The sequence below is a fragment of the Rhinolophus hipposideros genome (assembly GCF_964194185.1).
Source record: "Rhinolophus hipposideros genome assembly, chromosome: X".
In the NCBI taxonomy this organism is placed as follows: Eukaryota; Metazoa; Chordata; class Mammalia; order Chiroptera; family Rhinolophidae; genus Rhinolophus; species Rhinolophus hipposideros.
The window spans coordinates 2,961,174-2,980,258 of NC_138046.1; positions in this window are offsets into that span (position 1 = coordinate 2,961,174).

Genomic DNA, 19,085 nt, shown 5'->3' on the forward strand with positions numbered 1-19,085 from the left:
TGACATCTTAACATTGAGCTTTCTGTCCCATAAACATGATATATCTCCCCAATTATTTGGGTCTTCTTCAGTTTCTCCCAGCAACGCTCTGTGATTTTCAGTGTTCAGATTTTTCTCATCTTTTGTCAGATTCATCCCTAAGTATTTTGAATTAGTTACTGGATTAGTTACCAGTAAGTATTTTGTTGCTATTGCAAATGGTATTGCTTCCTTAATTTGGATTATTGATTTTTCATTGCTAGTATATGGAAACATAATTTTAATATATTGATCTTGTATCCTGCAGCCTTGATCAACACACTTAATTGTTTAAGGAGATTTTGTAAAAATCTCACAAGAATTTCTACTTAGATGATTATATCTGTGAATAAAAACTATTTTATGTTTCCTTTTGAATCTGATGTCTTTTATTGTTTTGTCTTGCCTGATTGCACTGGCTAGAATGTTCAGTACAGTGTTGAATAGAGGGTAAAAGTGGACATTCCTTTTCCTGTTCTTGGTCTTTCATTAATAAATATGATACTGGCTGTAGGTTCTTTGTAGATACATTTTGTGAAGTTGAGGGAATTTCCCTTTCCTTCCTGCCTTGCTGGGAATTTATATCAGAAATGGATATTGAATTTTGTTAAGTGGTTTTTTTCTGTACTTGTTTAAGATGATAATATGGTTTTTCCTTCTTAGTTTGTTAATATAGTGAAATACATTAACTGATTTTGAAATGTTAAACCATCTCTGCATTCCTGAGATAAATCCCACTTCATCATGATATATTTATTAGCTTTTTATATATTGTTGGATTCAATTTGCTGAAATTTTGTTTAGAAAACTTTTGTATCAAGGTAGTGCTGGCCTCTTAGAAAATATTTTGTTATCAGTTGTTATGAGTTGGGAAATATTCCCTCCTCTTCAATTTTTGGTAAGAGTTGGTGTAGAATTGCTATTGTTTCGTCCTGAAATTTTTGGTAGAATTCACCAGTGAAGTCATTTGGGACCTGGCATTCTTTCTTGGAAGACTTTGTTTCTTTTCTTTTTTTCAAAAAAGTATTTTCTTTTTTATTAATTTTCTTTTTTGTAAAAAAAAATTTTGTGGGAAGGTTTTTAAATACCAATTCAATTTCATTAATGTAGGGCTATTCAAATTATCTAATTTTCTTTATGTGAGCTTTAGTAATTTTTTTCTTTCAATGAATTTGTCCATTTCATCTAAATTGTCAAATTTATAGGCATACAAAGACCTGACAATTAAGTTCGTGAACTTATCCTAGAAAAAGTGCTACATACCTCATTGCAAAATATCACTATGGTCACCTTTGAAGGACTCCCCTTGGGAAGCTATGCTTGGATGCCAGCACTTACTCTACACTTCAAAGCAATTTTGGAACTCTTTTTCTGGAATGGCCATCAGAGCTGTTGTCGTATTCCCCTTGATGTACTGAATGTCATCAAAATGTCTTCCTTTCAATAGTTAATTTATCTTTGGGTAAAGAAAGAAGTCATTGGAGGGCAGATCAGGTGAGTAGGGAGGGTGTTCCAATACAGTCATTTGTTTACTGGCTAAAAACTCCCTCACAGACAGTGCCGTGTGAGCTGGTGCATTGTCGTGATGCAAGAGCCATGAATTGTTGGTGAAAAGTTCAGCTCGTCTAACTTTTTCACGCAGGCTTTTCAGCACTTCCAAATAGTAAACTTGGTTAACTGTTTGTCCAGTTGGTACAAGTTCATAATGAATAACCCCTCTGATATCAAAAAAGGTTAGCAACATCGATGCAACAAGTTTTCGAACTTAATTGGCAGACTTCGTATGAAAATATGCTCAACATCACTAATCATGAGGGAGATGCAAATTAACACCACAATGAAATATCACCTCACTCCTGTCAGAATGGCCATCATCAGCAAATTAACAAATAAGTGCTGGCGAGGATGTGGAGAAAAGGGTACCATCCTACACTGTTGGTGGGATTGCAAATTGGTGCAGCCGCTATGGAAAACAGTACAGAGGTTCCTCAAATAATTAAAAATAGAACTGCCTTATGACCCAGCAATTCCACTTCTCAGTATTTATCCAAAGCAATTCAAACCACTAATTCAAAAAGATATTTGCATCCCTGTGCTTACTGTGGCACTACTCACAATAGGCACGATATGGAAACAACTGAAATGCCCATCAGCAAATGATTAGATTAAAATGGTGGTACATTTATACAATGAAATATTACTCAGTCATTAAAAAGAATGAAATTTTACAATTTGTGACAACATGGATGGACCTAGAGGTTATTATACTAAGTGAAATAAGTCAGACTGAGAAAGACAAATACCATATGATCTCACTTATATGTGGAATCTAAAGAACACAATAAATGAACAAACAAAACAGAAAGAGAGTCATAGGTATAGGAACAAACTGATGGTTGCTGGAAGGGGAGGGGTGTTGGGGGGATTAGGAAGTACAAATTGGTAGTTACAAAATAGTCACAAAGATGGGAAATATAGTCAATAATATTGTAAAAACTATGTATAGTATCAGATAGGTACTAGACTTATCGGGGAGGGGATCACTTCTTAAATTATAGAAATGTTTAACCACTACACTGAACACCTGAAACTAATACAAAATAATATTGAGTGTCAACTATAGTTTTAAAAAATATTTACGTTGGGGTAAAGACAGTCTATTCAATAAATGGTGCTGGGAAACCTGGACAGACACATGCAAAAAAATGAAGCTGGACCACCTCCTTACACCATAATAAATTCAAAATGGATTAAAGACTTAAATGTAAGATCTGAAACCATAAAATTTCTAGAAGAAAATATAGGAAGAAACTTTAAAGATATTACCCGGAGTAGGATTTTTACTGACATACCCCCTTGGACAAGGGAAGTCAGAGAAAAAAATAAACATGTGGGATTACATCAAACTAAAAAGTTTTTTCACAGCAAAGGAAACGATCAATAAAACAAAAAGGGATTCTACTGAATGGGAGAAGATGTTTGCCAATGATATATCTGATAAGGGGTTAATATCCAAAATTTATAAAAATCTCACTCAACTCAACTCCAAAATAACAAACAACCCAATTAAAAAATGGGCAGAGTACATGAAGAGACATTTTTCTAAAAAAGACATGCAGATGGCAAACAGACATAAGAAAAAATGCTCAACCTCACTAACCATCAGAGAAATGCAAATAAAAACCACAATGAGATACCACCTCACCCCAGTCAAAATGGCTATCATCAATAAATCCACAAACAACAAGTGCTGGCGCGGATGTGGAGAAAAGAGAACCCTTGTGCACTGTTGGTGGGATTGCAGGTTGGTGCAGCCACTATGGAAAACAGTATGAAAATGGAACTGAAAATGGAACTACCTTATCATCCAGCAATTCCACTCCTAGGTATCTATCCGGAGAAATCCAAAACTCTAATTCAAAAAAATTTATGCATTCCTATGTTTATTGCAGCACTATACACAATAGCCAAGACATGGAAACAACCGAAATGCCCATCAATAGACGACTGGATTAAGAAACTGTGGTACATTTATACAATGACGCAGCCATAAAGAAGAAGGAAATCTTACCATTTGCAACAACATGGATGGACCTAGAGAACATTATGTTAAGTGAAATAAGTCAGACAGACAAAGACAAATACCATATGATCTCACTTATATATGGAATCTAAAGAAAAGAATAAATGAGTGAACTAATCAGAAACAGTCTCAGAGACATAGAGGAAAACTGAGGGTTGCTAGATGGGAGGGGGGGTGGGGATAAGGGGGAAGGTGAGGGGATTAGAAGGTACAGTCGGTAACCACAAGATGGCCACGGGATCACGAAAGTCAATTTGGGGAACGTAATCTATAATGTAAAGATTTTGTAGGGTATCCGATGGACACTTGTCTCATTAGGGAGACCACCTCAGGGAAGATGTAGATACCTGATCACTGCCCTGTACACCTGAAGCTGAAGCTGAACAATAATGAATGTCAACTACAATTTTATATATATATAGTTACAAGAAGCGGAGTACAGCATTAGGAATAGAGACAATGGAAATGTAATGGCTGTGTGCGATGTCAGAGGGGTAGTGGATAGGGAAGGGGGGTTGTCACTGTGTGAGGGATATAAATGATAAATGTCTAACTATTAAAAAACAAAACAAACAAACAAACAAAAAGTACAGTCACAGAATGTAAAGTACAGCATACGGAATACAGTCAGTGGTACTGTACTAGCTATGTACAGTGTCAGGTGGGTAGTAGACTTGTCGGGGTTACCACTTTGTGAGGTGTGTAAATGTCTAATCACTATGTTGTTTTATATACCTGAAACTAATAATAAAAAACAAAAATTAAAAATGTGATAGAGAAAATGCTCAATAAATAGTAAGCAAAAAATCAAATAGCAGGATGACATGTACATTAGTGAGTTCATTTGTGGGGGAAAACATGAAATACATATATGCTTATATATATATACAAAAAATTACTTGAACACACAAAAATGTTACATGTGAGAAATGAGAGGAGAGTACTTTTATTTTTTCCTTTATGCTATTCTGTTCTGTTTTAGGTTTTGGTCATGAGTTTGTATGACTCCTATAAACTTAAAAAGTTGTTTAACAATACCATGTATTCTGACTCCAAATCCAGTGCCCTTTCTTATACATCATACATATATTCTCATCTTCATATCTACCACCAAGGTCCAGCATTCTGCCTTTCATATAATAAACACTGAAATAATTGTTGAAAAGCATTCAGAAAGGAAAAGGATTTATTCACTTTAAGAAAAGGCTAATTGGTGACATACAGCACGTTGTAAAAACAGTTGAGAAACTTGTCTCAAAAAAGTAAACTCATTCAGTTGTAATAGACATTGATAAAAAAGGGATTAGGGTAAATTAGAAGTGGGAAGTCTGGTTGCCAGAGCAACCTCTTCCTGATTGGAAGGAAGCCTTCACTGGAGAGAAGCTGCCGATGCTGGCACTGCTGCCCCCATTATCTTGGTTTTCATTTAGCTTTAATCATCAAGCGATGAGTAAGCAAGCTAGAAGCAGTTCTGGGAGTCAGTGTCATAACCACAGCAACAGGCATGCTGGAACCTTGGCAGGGAAAGAGGACAGAGTAGATTGGCAGGCAGTGATGGGGAAAGGGAACTTCTGGGGTATGGGGCCCAACCTAAAGAAGGGAGATGACCAAAAGTCTAAGTCGCAGTGTCCAAGGGGATGGGGCTAATTCAGATCTTATTTACACTTGTTTTGAGAGCCAATTTGCAGTTTGGGGACCAGGAACAGTAGTATTTGCATAGTGGTAATCATCACTGAAGTTTGGGTAGAAGTTTCTAGATTCCAGGGATTGATCTGGTTTGAAGAGGATTCAAGCCCACAGCTAGAAAATCATGAGATGATCCAGTTGCCCTTTTAATTTAGTGAGAGAGACTGGGCACGGTGTAAATTGGTAGGAGTGGTGGAGTTCAAACTAGCAAATGCCATAGAAGCTCCATGAGAGTTGGGGTCTCTCTTATTCACTGCTGTGTTCCCAGTGCCTAGAATAATTCTTGACACAGACTTCTAAGTCTGTTCACTGAATACACGTATGTATTCAGCAAACATACATCAAATGAATGAAGCCCAGTTCTTCAGACTAGAGATTTCCTCGAACATACCAGATTATGTCCTTAGGGAAGCGGGCTAATTCTGAACGTCAGCCACCAGTGAGAAGAAGCTACTTATATGTTTTCAGGCTTGGCAGGAGTTGGGTGATGCTGGCCATGGAGGACTCCCCTTGGGAAGTTATACACCGATGCCAGTGCCTAGTCCACCCTTCAAAGCAATTTTGAAACTCTTTTTCTGGAATGGCTATCAGAGCTGTCGTCGTATTACCCTTGATGTCCTGAATCAAAATGTCTTCCTTTATCTTTGGGTAAAGAAACAAGTCATTGGGGCCAGATCAGGTAAGTAGGGAGGGTGATGCAAGAGCCATGAATTGTCGTCTTTTTCACGCAACCTTTTCAGCACTTCCAAATAGTAAACTTGTTCAACTGTTTGTCCAGTTGGTACAAATTCATAATGAATAATCCTTTTGATATCAAAAAAGGTTAGCAACATTGTTGCAATTAGTTTGCTAACTTAATTGTCAGACCTCGTATTTGTCTATGGGTTTAGTGTCTGTGTCCTTCCACTAGAATATAAGCTCCACAAAAACAGCAACTTTGCTCATTCATCACTGTATTTCTGAAACCTGAAACATGGCTCAACACATAATAAGTATTCAATAAATTTGTTGAAACTCAGGGTGGAGGAACCAGTCTAATACAGATTTAAACATGAATGGAAGGCCCACTTCCCACTTTTTCTCAGAAGAGAAGGAAAAGTTTAAGTTTAGTTTACACAGTGATTAAACAATTGAGCTTAGTGACAAAGGTATATGTTTATTCTTGTATGTCTATTTCTTTCCATTTTACTCTATCCAGTGCATAAGTTTCTCTTATATATTGCTTATTGTGAGCAAATATTTTCTATTTTAAAAGTTTCTCTTGAATCAGAAAAACTGCCAGAGGATCTCATGTGCTAATCTATGATTATCTCTGTCCATGAGAGAAGAAAGTGCTGTCTTCTGTCTATAGTTAAATCTAAGTTAGCATAATCCTAGAGACAGTGTTTCTCAAGAATGTCTAAGAACCTCAAACACCAGATTCACTTATCAAAAATGCATATTACTGGGCCTCCTTCTAGAACCATCAAATCATAATCTGAGGGAAAACCCAAGAACCTACATTTTAAACAAATTCTCTAGGTGATTCTCAACTTGCAAGTTAACAGGTTAGCCTGGTATGGTTTCATGGATCTGGCAGAACTCATGAAATTCCTTGGTCAGAGACAATGGTGGTTGTTGTTGTTGTTGTTATTATTATTATTATTATTATATAGTTATCATTATTATTACTTAACAATAACAGTACTCAGAGTATTGGCATGTGTGTCAGTTTCCCATGTCCTAATTCTCACAGGATGACATGAAGAGGGCCAAGTGATGCAAGCACATGTGTTACAGAAGAACACCAAGCTTAGGGAATCTGAATCTCTTATAATGGGCAGTAAGCATGCCTGATCTTTACTCAGGAGAGATTATCTTTATTACATGAGACAGAAATAAATCTGTCCTTTTCTCTGGAAGGAGATACCCTCTCTATCTTCTACGTCTGTTCACTGTGCAAATACCCTTGAAAAGCTAGTCTAGACATAAGCAGTCATGTCTTCTACTCATAAGAAATGCAGAGGCCCATAGAGAATTATTTCTTGAAAATTTTGATGTCTACTCAAGTTTGGGAATCATTGCCCCAGAAAGACTTAGCCATATCTACAGCTTTGCATACGTAAGTCTGTTGGGTGCTGGCAAATATTCTACCTTTCCCTGCTCTTCCCAGCTTGACCCAGCCTCTCTCCTCTAGCAATGTTTTCTTAGGTAATGCTGTTCCCTTCAAGGTAACCCTTTGCTTTGCAAAATAGACACATAAGCTGGCTCAGAGGCATTGGCAACTCCCATTAAAGGATCTATTTGAAGAAGTAGAGAAGTACCTAGAAAAGAGCACATAATAGTGAGAAAAGGGCTTAAGCATTTATTTGTTAGCTAAACAAGTATTTGTTGAACACGTACTGCATCCTAGCACTGTGCTAGGCACTGGGATTATTAAGATTCATTCGTTCAACATGCATTTTGGAAGTGCCTGTTATGTGTCATGTACAAGTTAGAGTAAGCTTTAAGGAGATAAAAATCCTGTCATTCCCCGCGAGTAGGTTAAGAAAAGGAGACAGCTTTTTTAAAAAAAGGTGCAATGGTGTGATGAGAGGTACAATGGAAGTAATGTACAAGGTGCATGTGTGACACTGAGAAGAGAATAGCCAACTCTTCTTAAAGAGAGTAAAGAAGGCCAGGGAAGGGCCAGGTAATGAAATGGAATGGAAGGGGAGGGAAGGCTTCCCCACAGAGAAGGTGACTGCACTGAATACTGAAGCATATGTAGGAGTCTTTCAGGTGGACAGGAAATTCTAGTCAGAAGGAAGAACATGGCCAAAAATGTAGAGGCATGGGACAGAATGGTGTGTTTAGGCAACTTCAAGTAGTTTGGTATGGGTGGCATGTGAGATATGAAGATATTAGGCAGGTAGGCAGGGCTTGGATCTTGCAGGGCTTTGTTTACTGTGCTGAGAAAGCTGGGTGTACAAGTGTCTTAGAGGTGATGGGGCTTCACTGAAGGGCAAACCAGAAATTACAAAATTAGATTTGCACTTTAGCACAAAACAGCAGGAAAAAAAAGATGAACAGGAGTTTACCATGTAGGTTCTGTAGAGGGTAGTGAGAGTGGTCCATGGAGAGAACAGCATGTGAAAAGGAACAGCGGTGTGAAACAATATGGTGTGTTTAGGGAACAGCGAGTAGCTTGATGTGGCCAAAATGTCAGTGTTTGGGTGCTGAAGAGAGAATGATAAGGCTATAAAGGTCATTTAGGATGGCAAATGATAAAGGACATTGTAGGGACGCAATGCCATGAGGTGATTTAATGTCATGGACACTGGAGCCACACAGCCAGCATTTGAATCCCATTTCTTCAGTTTACTAGCTGTGTGGCCTTGGGGAAATTATTTGACCTCCCTCATCTCACTTTCCTCATATGTAAAATAAGGATAGTTCCAACTACCTCAATGGTTTTAAGAGGAAATCATTCAATATGCAAAAATCAATTAGAAGTTCCTAGTATTTAGTAAGTACCATAGAAATATCAGGTGCTCTTAATATTGTAGACCAGGTTAAGAAGTTTGAACTTCATATTTTTTTGTTCTTGCAATTGGGAGTTCTCTGATAGACTTTGAATGGAGAGGGTATATACAAGTGGTGTTTTAGGAAAATTGACTCAGTGACAGTGTTGGGGAGGATAGCCAGTATGGGAAAGAAACTAGAAGCATGGAAACTTGTTAGGAGAATATTTCAGAAATCCAGGAGAAACATGAGAGCTGGACTAAAGGCAATGACAATAAGATAGACAGGAAGGGACACACGTGAGAAAGAATTTGGAGGCAAATTGACAGAAGTTGGAAAGAGTTGAGTAAAGAGAATGAAAGAAATGAAGGTTCATTATCAGGTAGGGGTCCCAGGTCAGGTCCATCTCTGTGGATGGATTCCTTGCTTTCCTAAAAGTGCTGTCCTTCTCCAGCCTCAGGCCCTTCAATACAAAAGAGGAGAAAAAAACAAAACAAAACACCATCTGAGATTTCCTGGAAAAGCTGATAGAATAAAGCTGACCTACAGACTCTGACTCAATCCCTTACCTCAGCTGCCAAATACCTAACAAAATAAACAAAGATACATCGTAATAAAAAACTAACAATTTCAACAGCAGCAAACAAACAAGAAAAAAGAGCAAAGCTTCAAAATATAAATTTCAAAAAGTGGGCAGCCAAGGAAGGAAATTGAAGTCCTTGGGACAGAGCTACAAGGTTCCTAACACTGTCCACACCCTCAGAACCAGCACTTAGGTGGAAGAAGGCAAGTTAACAAAATCCTGTAAGTTAGCAGTAAACCCTGTTTGGAGAGTAATCAACAGGGATTTGGCATGGGCAAAAGGAAGGGTTGAGGAACAGAGCATTTGGGGAAGTGTCCAGAAAATATCGTCAAGAGAAGAAGCCCCAACATATTACTGTAGGATCTCAGCCAATGCAGTGGGTGCTGTCAGGGCTTGCCATTTTCTGGAGGTTCCCCACTTCCCTATTTCTCGGCATATCGAGCCAAGGGTTTGGGAGTGGAATATACCTCTGGCATTTGGGAATGGGCCACATATGGACATTGAATAAAACATCAGAAGACAGAAATCAGAGTCCAGGTCCCTCAGCAAGAGAGTCACAGCTTTAGCTGAGTGTACCCTTCCCACAATTTACCTGAAGGCTACTGAATAATGGATTGAACAGAACATTCTGCCTTCAAACAAGACCTTGGAGGGATATATGAAAAGGTCCTAGATACACTGGAAGAGTGTCATAGGGAACTCATCCAAATTATATCAAAGCAAATAGAAGCTCTGGCCAGACCTGTCCATGTTCAGCACAAGCAGGGGAAAAGAAATGGTATGGCTATCGTGCCAACATACAACCACAGCCAAAGGAGAGAGGAAAGAAACATAGCATGTAAACAAGAGATTAAATCCACATGGGGCAACAATTACAGTCTTGGGCATTTATCCCAGAGGAATGAAAACTTACATTTACACAAATACCTGTGCACCAATGTTCCAGAGCAGCTTTCCCCATAATAGCCTCAAACTAGAAACAACCCAGATGTCCTTCAACAGGTGAATGATTAGATGGACTATGGTACATCCATACCCTGGAATACTACTTAGTAGTAAAAGGAACGAAGTGCCGACACACACAATAACTTAGATAGAGCTCCAGGAAATTATGTTGAGTGAAAAGAGCCAATCCCATAAGGTCACATACCAATCCCTAAAGGTATAATTTAATTTATATAACATTCTAAAAATGACAGTTATAGAGATGGAAAACGAATTTGTGACTGCCAGGAGTCAGGGATAGTGAAAATCAGGTGGGAGAGTGTGGTTATAAAAAAGCAACACAAGGGATCCTTGTGTTGGAACTGTTCTGTATCCTGACCACAGTGGTGGATATACAAACCTGTACACCGGGTTAATTGCATAAAAATAAACGCACGAAAGCAAATAAGGTTAAATAAAACTGGGAAAATCTGAATAAAATGAATCGTATTGATGTCAGTATCCTGGTTGTAATTTGTACTATACAGTCATGCATCACTTAATGACAAGGATATGGTCTGAGAAATGTGTCATTAAGTGATCTCATCATTGTGCGAACATCACAACTATAGATGGTGCAGCCCACTACATACCTGGGCTACATAGTGTCGCCTATTGCTCCTGGGCTACGAACCTGAATAGCATGTAGACAATTGTAACACAATGGTGAGTATTTGTGCATTTCAACATAGAAAAGGTACAGTAAAAACATGGTATAAAAGATAAGAGCAGTAGGTTTGTTTACATCAGCATCAACACAAACACGTGAGTAATGCATTGCGCTACAGTATGAAGATGACTACAATATCACTAGGTGATAGGAATTTTTCAGCTCTATTAGAACTTTTTGGGACCACCATTACATATATGGTCTGTCATTGACCAAAATGTCATTATGGGGCACATCGTTGTAGTTTCGCAAGATGTTACCTTTCGGGGAAAATGGGTGAAGAATGCACGGGACCTACCTGTATTATTTCTTACTACTGCATGTGTAGATACAATAAAATTAATAAAAAGTTCAATTAAAAGAAAAACATACAGAAGAATATATAACCCAAGAAACACAAGAAAGTGCTCAGTGTTTTACATGTTAGAAGTCAATAAAACATGAATTCAATACACAAGAACGAAAAGATAATAAACAATAGAATGAGGATATCACATAACTAAAGAAACAGTAAGAACCAAAACAACACTGTTTCAGAAGTAATAAATTAATTAGAAACACTGTGGCTCAAAATAGCCATGACTGCAAGTAGAATCACTGACATGAAAGAAAATAGAAAAGGTATGTGATAATCATAGTGAATCAAAGCAAAGGACAAAGGCATTGCATCAATCATAGACAGTATAATAGTCATAGAAAATGAAGACAGTCTCACTAGGCTGGCTAGGGTTCCTAAAGTCTATGGAGAAGTCAACAAATTGGGTAGAAAAGGTAGTTAGGAATATAATAGAGAAAATTATCACTGAAATGAAAGAAGAACCACATCTTTAGACAGGAAGGACATACTGTGCTCCACAAAAAATTTAAAAATGTGACTGATATTGAGATCTATTGTAAGTAAGCTTTTAAACATCAAGGATAAAGAAATTATTCTTCAGGTGTAGAGATGAAAAAAACCAAGCTGTTTATATGAAGGAAAATTCAGCCTGGTTCCAGACTTCACAACAATATTCAAAACCAAAAGACAATTGAACAGGTCCATAAAATGTTGACAGAAAGTTTAAGTGAGACTCAAAGATATCATACCCAGCCAATTACTTTTTTTAAATAAAAAGGCTACAGGCAGAACTCAGGGAATATAGCACTCATAAAACCTTCCAGAAAATCCAGCCAACCAAGAGAAAAATCAAATTTAAAAATCTAGGAACAGAGAAACCATGATAAAAGAATACAAGTGGAACACTGTATTCATTTAATATATATATGTATGTATATATATATATATGTATATATATATATATATATATATATATATATACAGAGAGAGTGTGTATAGATAGAGACAGAGACAGAGAGAGAGAGAGAGAGACAGAGACAGAGAGACAGAGACAGAGAGACAGAGAGAGACAGAGAGACAGAGAGAGAGAGACAGAGACAGCGCCTAAATAACTGAGGTGATGCTGGTGGCAAGGCAGCATGTAACACTTAACAACATTGACAGAGTAATAACATAACTAATAAAAATCTAGAGGTTGGGGAATAAGAGATGAGAGGAGATATAACAGTGTAATCTTCTCGTCCATAGTGTGGAGTCAGTATCTCTTGAGGTAAAATAATATTTATCCAAAGCGTAAAAATTCCTTTGGTTTCATTTTTGTCTTCTGTTAAATTCAAATAAAATTAGATTGAATATTTTTTAATAAAACTGGCTTGAACATTATGATCCTATTTTCATAAAATCATTTTTATCTAGACAGTCATCCATCTCTTTTCTGAATAAGTGCATAGAGAGATGTCTGAAATGATGTTCGCTAAATATTAACACTGATTATTTCTGGATGGTAGGATTTTGGATGATCTGTTGCTTTTTTATTTTTATAAAAACAGTAACATCATTTTCTTTTTATTTTTTCAGAAGAAAGAACACTGTATTTGTTCTTTGGTTTTACTGGAATAAAATTTTATCTGACATGGCATTGCATTAATGATATGGTAAGGTTTGTATCAGAACCTTGTGTATCCTTAGTTCACACAGAAATGTTCTTTATGATGTAGAATGACAATCTGTCTATTGTAGGAGAATATGCATTGGTCAATTAAATACGCAATGAGCACCCACTGTGGGTCCTTGAAAGACCTTCCGATTAAGTTGAAAATCAAGATTCATATTAGGGAGAAGTTTCTCACCAAAGGTAGATATGTCAAAGTAAGTGAAAACAGCTCAACTATTTTAAAACATAAAATGGCTACTTACATGCCAAGAATTATCCCAGATACAGGAAATATAAGTGCATATAGCACTCTCTACATTCAAGGGATTTATAACCCAGTTGGGGAGACAGAGTATAAACATGTAATTTTATTATAATATGATAATTGCTAAGATATAAGTATGCCAATGGTGCGATGTGAACAAAAAAGTGAATAAAAGACATTGTTTGTACGGAATCAGTAGACAGAAATTCATGAGTGGGACATGGCTTGAGTTTAACTCTGCAAATGGTTTTGTGCCAGCCTCTTTCTGTTTCCCACATTTTACACCATGTCAGTGTAACTGAGCGTTTGCCTACTATCATCCCCCAAAGTGACCCTAGTTCTTTGACAGTTCAACTTGGAAAACATTTGAGGCCCACTGTGCTGGAGATCCAAAAATAAACATATAATGTACAGCTCCTTCCTCAAAGAAGGGGAAGAGGGAGGCAACTGATTCTTGTCAAAGGCCGGCTCATGCCAGGTAGTGTGCTAGAAGATCTCATTTGATCCTTGCAACAACCCTATGAGATAAATAATGTATGCTTTTATAGGAGACATTAAGACTCAGAGAAGTTAAGTAAGTAGCTGGAAGTCACACAGCTAATAAGCAGCAGGGTAGATGTAAAAGGGTATGAACAGAGTACTCTGGGTGCTTGGAGGAATCCAAAAAGACTTACCCAAAGTGAGTCATCTTTGAGGAGGAATAAGGGTGAAGCTGGGGCTGAGGGGCATTCTAGAAGACGGAAGAGAATGGACTTCTAAAAATCCAGAGCCATTGTAATGTCCTTAAAATAATGATTTGAAAATTTTGACTGTTCTCCATCAGAAATCTGAGCAGGAAAAAAGTAAATGTAATTTTATTAGCTATATTATATCCATTAAATCATTTAAAATATAATTAGCTGCAACTATTATGAAGTTCTGGCTATTTTCTCACCTCTCCACATTTCTCCTCCATGCAATAGCCTCAAAGGTTGTCGCATTTTTTCCCAAAAGTAAGGTCTTGAAAATATTAATTTATACCTTGACCTCCCCTGAGGATGTAGCCAGGGGATGTTCATCCCAGTGACTGGGAAAGAAGGACAAGGACCTTCTGTCCCAGGTCACCCTAACACCCATCATTCTAGCTGGGAATTTCCTTCAGTGGCCAATCAGTCCCCACCTCAGGGTCTATAGAAAATTCCAGATCAATCTCATTCAGACAAATTGCCAAAGAGTGCTACTACATTAAACTCCTGGAAGGGTGCCCCCTCCCTCCCAGCCCTCTACTGTAGACCTTTCCAGAGGGTTTTGAGCTCTCTTGGTGTCTCTTTTCCTTTCCTCCAAATTCTGAAAAGTTCCCAGAGCATGCATATCCATTCACTCATCCAAGTCTACATCCATATTCATGCACCATCTCACCCACCTCCACTCAACAAATATTCATTGAAAACTAATCATGCTCCAGGTAGAATGCTAGATGTCTGGGTTAGAGATAAGAAACAGACCCTACTCTAGAGTGACCAACTGTCCTGGATTGCTAAAGATTGGGTTTGTGTGTGGGGGGAGGGGGAATGGGGATTCCTGGGATATGATACTTTCAGTGCTAAATCCAGAAAAGCCCTAGGCAAACCAGGATGAGCTGAGCACCCTACCCTTCTCTCAAGGGAATGGGGATACAGGCAGTTATGATCAAACAAAAAGGACAGTGTTTCTTTCATTTATGACTAACCCCCGTATACAAAAGAATATCTAGTACTGAAGGTGGGGTAAATATCTGCTGACTGATCAACCCCATGAATGACTAAGAAAAGTGATATAAGAAAGCATGCTTTGGGAAGGCAGATATATTCATTAAACAAATACTTAACAAGGGCCTACTATTTGACAGGCACAGTGCTAATCACTAGAAATACAATGATGACTAAAACGAGACACGCTCCCTGGCCTTGTGGTCCTTACTGAAGAGAAAGAAAGGTAGACATTTAAATAGTTACAACAAAAACAGTGGATACTATGGGACCACATAGCAGGACAACCTCCCTTAGTCTATTGATCAGGTAAGACTTTTTAGAGGAAATGTCATTTAAACTGAGTAGGAAAGAAAAAGGTGGGCGGGGAGCGAGGGAGAGTTAAATGATCTAAGTCAAATGAGCTCTGGAAAGAGATTTTCCAGATGGAAAGATATGCCTATAATAGCAACCCCACTTCGTCCACTTGGGTTTCATTTTTCCGACAGGATTATTTCACTTTAATTCCTAACAACTATTTCTTTTTAGATATTCCACTCAAGGGTCATCTCCTCTATGAAGCCTCTCCTGCCTCTTCCAGGGGCAGCCTAGCTACATATTCACCAAACTCTGTTTTCAAATATTCTCCTCAGCATGTCATTGGACAGTATCTCTCAGCCCTCTTGCATCTATATGGAGTCACATGACCACATGCTGTATCACTTCTGGGACAAAATGGTTACGAGAACGTATGTATGTCTTCTCCACTCTGGCTCACCCCATATGCCAGCTAGGTGATGCCTAGTAATCTTTAGTGGAAGATGGAACAGGCCTAGATCTCTAAATGACTTTGTGGAGTAGAGCCTCCCTTCCCAAGCTGCCCCACAATAAACTTTGATGTGAACGCGAAATAGACTTTGTTGTGTTAAGTCCCTTATATTTGGGAGGTCATACAGTATTATAGCAACTAGCATTACTTACCTTAACTATTACACCATCATCTACCCTGATTATATTTATAGTTCTGTACCATTATTAATCATTTAGTACACCTACTTGTTTACATGAATGTCTCATCTATTAGAATCTAAGTTCCTTGATGTGCCTTAGTCCTCTTTGAACCTTCAGCACCTATCAAATGCAAATACTTAACTCTTTGATGAATGAATGGATAAATGAATGCATGATGCCTAAACCTCTGGGGTTTTCCACTCTCCCTTTAAAAATCAGGCCCACACTGAAGAAAAAGTCCAATTTTTCAATTTTCCTTAGTGTATTTTATATTCTCTAAAGGGATTTTACTAGATCCAAACAGAAAACAAAATAATTGTGGAAAGTAGTAACAGCACAGTCAGCTTTCTACACTACAGGTTTTGAATTTCACAATCCCAGTGAAAAGATTTCTTTACCCAGTCCCCAAACCCTCTTCCTTGTGTTAGATGTACTGTTTAGGCCAATGGTTCTCAAAGCTTTCCTCCTGCCTCCACAGCTTTCCCAGATACAACACACTCCAATCAATAACAGCTCTTTTTACACCAAGGTAACTGAGATGCACTATTGTGACTTTGCAGGCACTACTGGTTTTCCTTTCCCTCCATCCCGCATCCTACCTGTTGCTTGGTCACAGGCTGTCTGGGTATGTCAGCCCCTCCGCCTCCCCACTTCCACCTATCAGCTGCTAAAAAGCTCAGTTGCTTCAAATTTCCCAGGCTTTAAAAGGGTTCACACTTTCAATTCTGGTGTTTGGCCTGTAGCAATTACCTATTTCACAGCCAGTTTTCTGCAGAGGGATGATTACCAACCTTGCCGTCCCCAGAACTGGCCCTGAAGCCTTCTATAAGGGGTGCAATATACATAAGAGGTGGACACAAAACAAGCTCTGAACAGTTGATGTGTGAGAAAAAGGATGCCAGACTGTGACGACATCGCTTATATGTGACTACGCTTATATGATTGATAAGTTTTTGTACAAGCAAGCAGCCCTTTTTCTGTGCTCCCTGGGCCAGTAAATACAGCACAAGCTAAGGTAAAAACAGAAAAAAACCCAGAACAAGATCACAATAAAGAGATCCTTGCTCCATGGTAGTGCCTTAGAGTTGAATCTGGACATTGCCCAGACTCTGGGAATAAAGATAGCCATGCTTTCTTTCAACATGGAGCCCCAAAAATCCGGGATGTACTCCTTTGGTTCAACACAAAGAAGTCTGGGGCTGAGTGAACAATCATGTATTCTATATGGAACCCCTAGCAGCTAGTTTTAGTTGTTGGCATACAGTACATAGTCAGTCAATGTCTGATCAGTGGATAAGTTCTCAGCAAATATTCATTCTCTCATTAAGACATTATCCTTTAGGAGCGGAGAGTGGCTAATTCAAGATTAGTTGCCAATTTACGATTCATGAGGTCCCAACCTCACACCCAGGGATTCAGATGGTGAGGGAGAGGTCAAAGCAAAAAGTTGACAAACACAAAGCACACGTGCTACAACTCGTTTCTCCTTCATCCATGGCAAACATTGCTAATCACTCATAGCATTGTACCTGAGTCCACCTGCAGATTCAGACTCCTCAGCACATCACTCTAAGCAATCCCTACCATTCAGTTGGAGTGCGGCATGAAACGTATTTACCATCCTGAATCTAGGCCTCCTTGCTTATGGAGAGATCCTGAACACAGGTCTAATAGGAAATTAAGACATCTGTATAATAAATCAGACTTTTGTTTTTTTCATACTCATGGCTAAGATTTTTTACAGGGATTTATTAAAGATACACAGCTAGATCATAAGAGGAAAAGACACAGGTGGGATCTGGAGGAATCCATGTGCAAAGGCCATGACTTTTTTTTTTATGTTTTTATACCTTTGAATATGCTCTTTATTCTTGAAATGAAACTTTCATCCCTTGTCTTCCTAGTGAACTCCTAGTCATGTATCACGATTTAGCTCCAGTCTGACCTTTTTTTTCTGAAGCTTTGTCTCTCTTTTTCTCCTCATTCCAAAGAGGGTTAATTATCTGTAGCCTATTCTCAGTCTCCTTTCATTCATTTGGCAACATTTACTATGTATTTACTATGAGGCAGAATTTGTGTTCCTATTTCTTGCTTCATTCCTTAAAGACTGGGGATCCTCGAGGCTCTGTCCTCAGTCCTTTTCTTCATTTCTCTCTATATGCTCTCCTTGGGTCATCCCATTGACCTGCATGGCTTCAATTATCAACCCTATTCAGTTGATTCTCATTCATTCTCCCTCCCTCCCTCCTTCCCTCCCTCCCTTCCACCCACCCTCCTTCCTTCTCTCCTTTCTCCCCTGCTTCCCTCCTTCCCATCTATTCTTAAGTCCTGCACTTAAGATCCAGAAATCTGTTCGGATATTTTGCAGACACTTTAAAATCAACATGTCAAAACTCAATTAACTATTTTCTTACACCCTGCCCTTGCCCCTCCTCCAGTGTTCTCTATCCTCGCAAGGCATTGCTGTCCACCGAGGTGACTAGAAATCTGGGAACTCTGACTCCTTCCTGCTCCTTAGCCCCCACATCTGATCAATCACCAAGCAAATCCTGTTGATCCTACCACCTAAATGTCTCTTGCATTGCTCTAACTTGCTCCATCCCGGATGCCAACAATCTGAGTCACCATATTCTCTCATCTGGATCCCTGCACGGGCCTCCCAACTGGTCTCCTTGCATCCAATTCTTGCTTCCGTCCAATCTGTTCCCTATGAAACAGTGAGAAGAAATTTTTTAAATGCAGATAAGATATGTAACTCTTGAAAACTCTTCAGCGGCTTCCCATTTGCCTGGAATTAAAGTCAAAACGTGACTTTAAATATGGACCAGTACACTCAGGCGGCTGCCTCTCTGACCTGCCTCATCCTCCATTGGTCACCACTCACCAGCTCCCTCCTCACACTCCAGCCACACTAATTTTCTTTCAATTCCTCCAGAATAGATGCCATTCCCTCTGTTAGGCAAATTCTTTCTCCATCTCCCCTAATCCCTACTCATCCTTTAGGACTCAGCTTAGATATCACCCCCTCAAGAGTATCATCCCCTTGGGAGGGCCTCTGTTGACTGCACCTACCCACTGAGTATGTGTGATCATGGGAGGACTGCC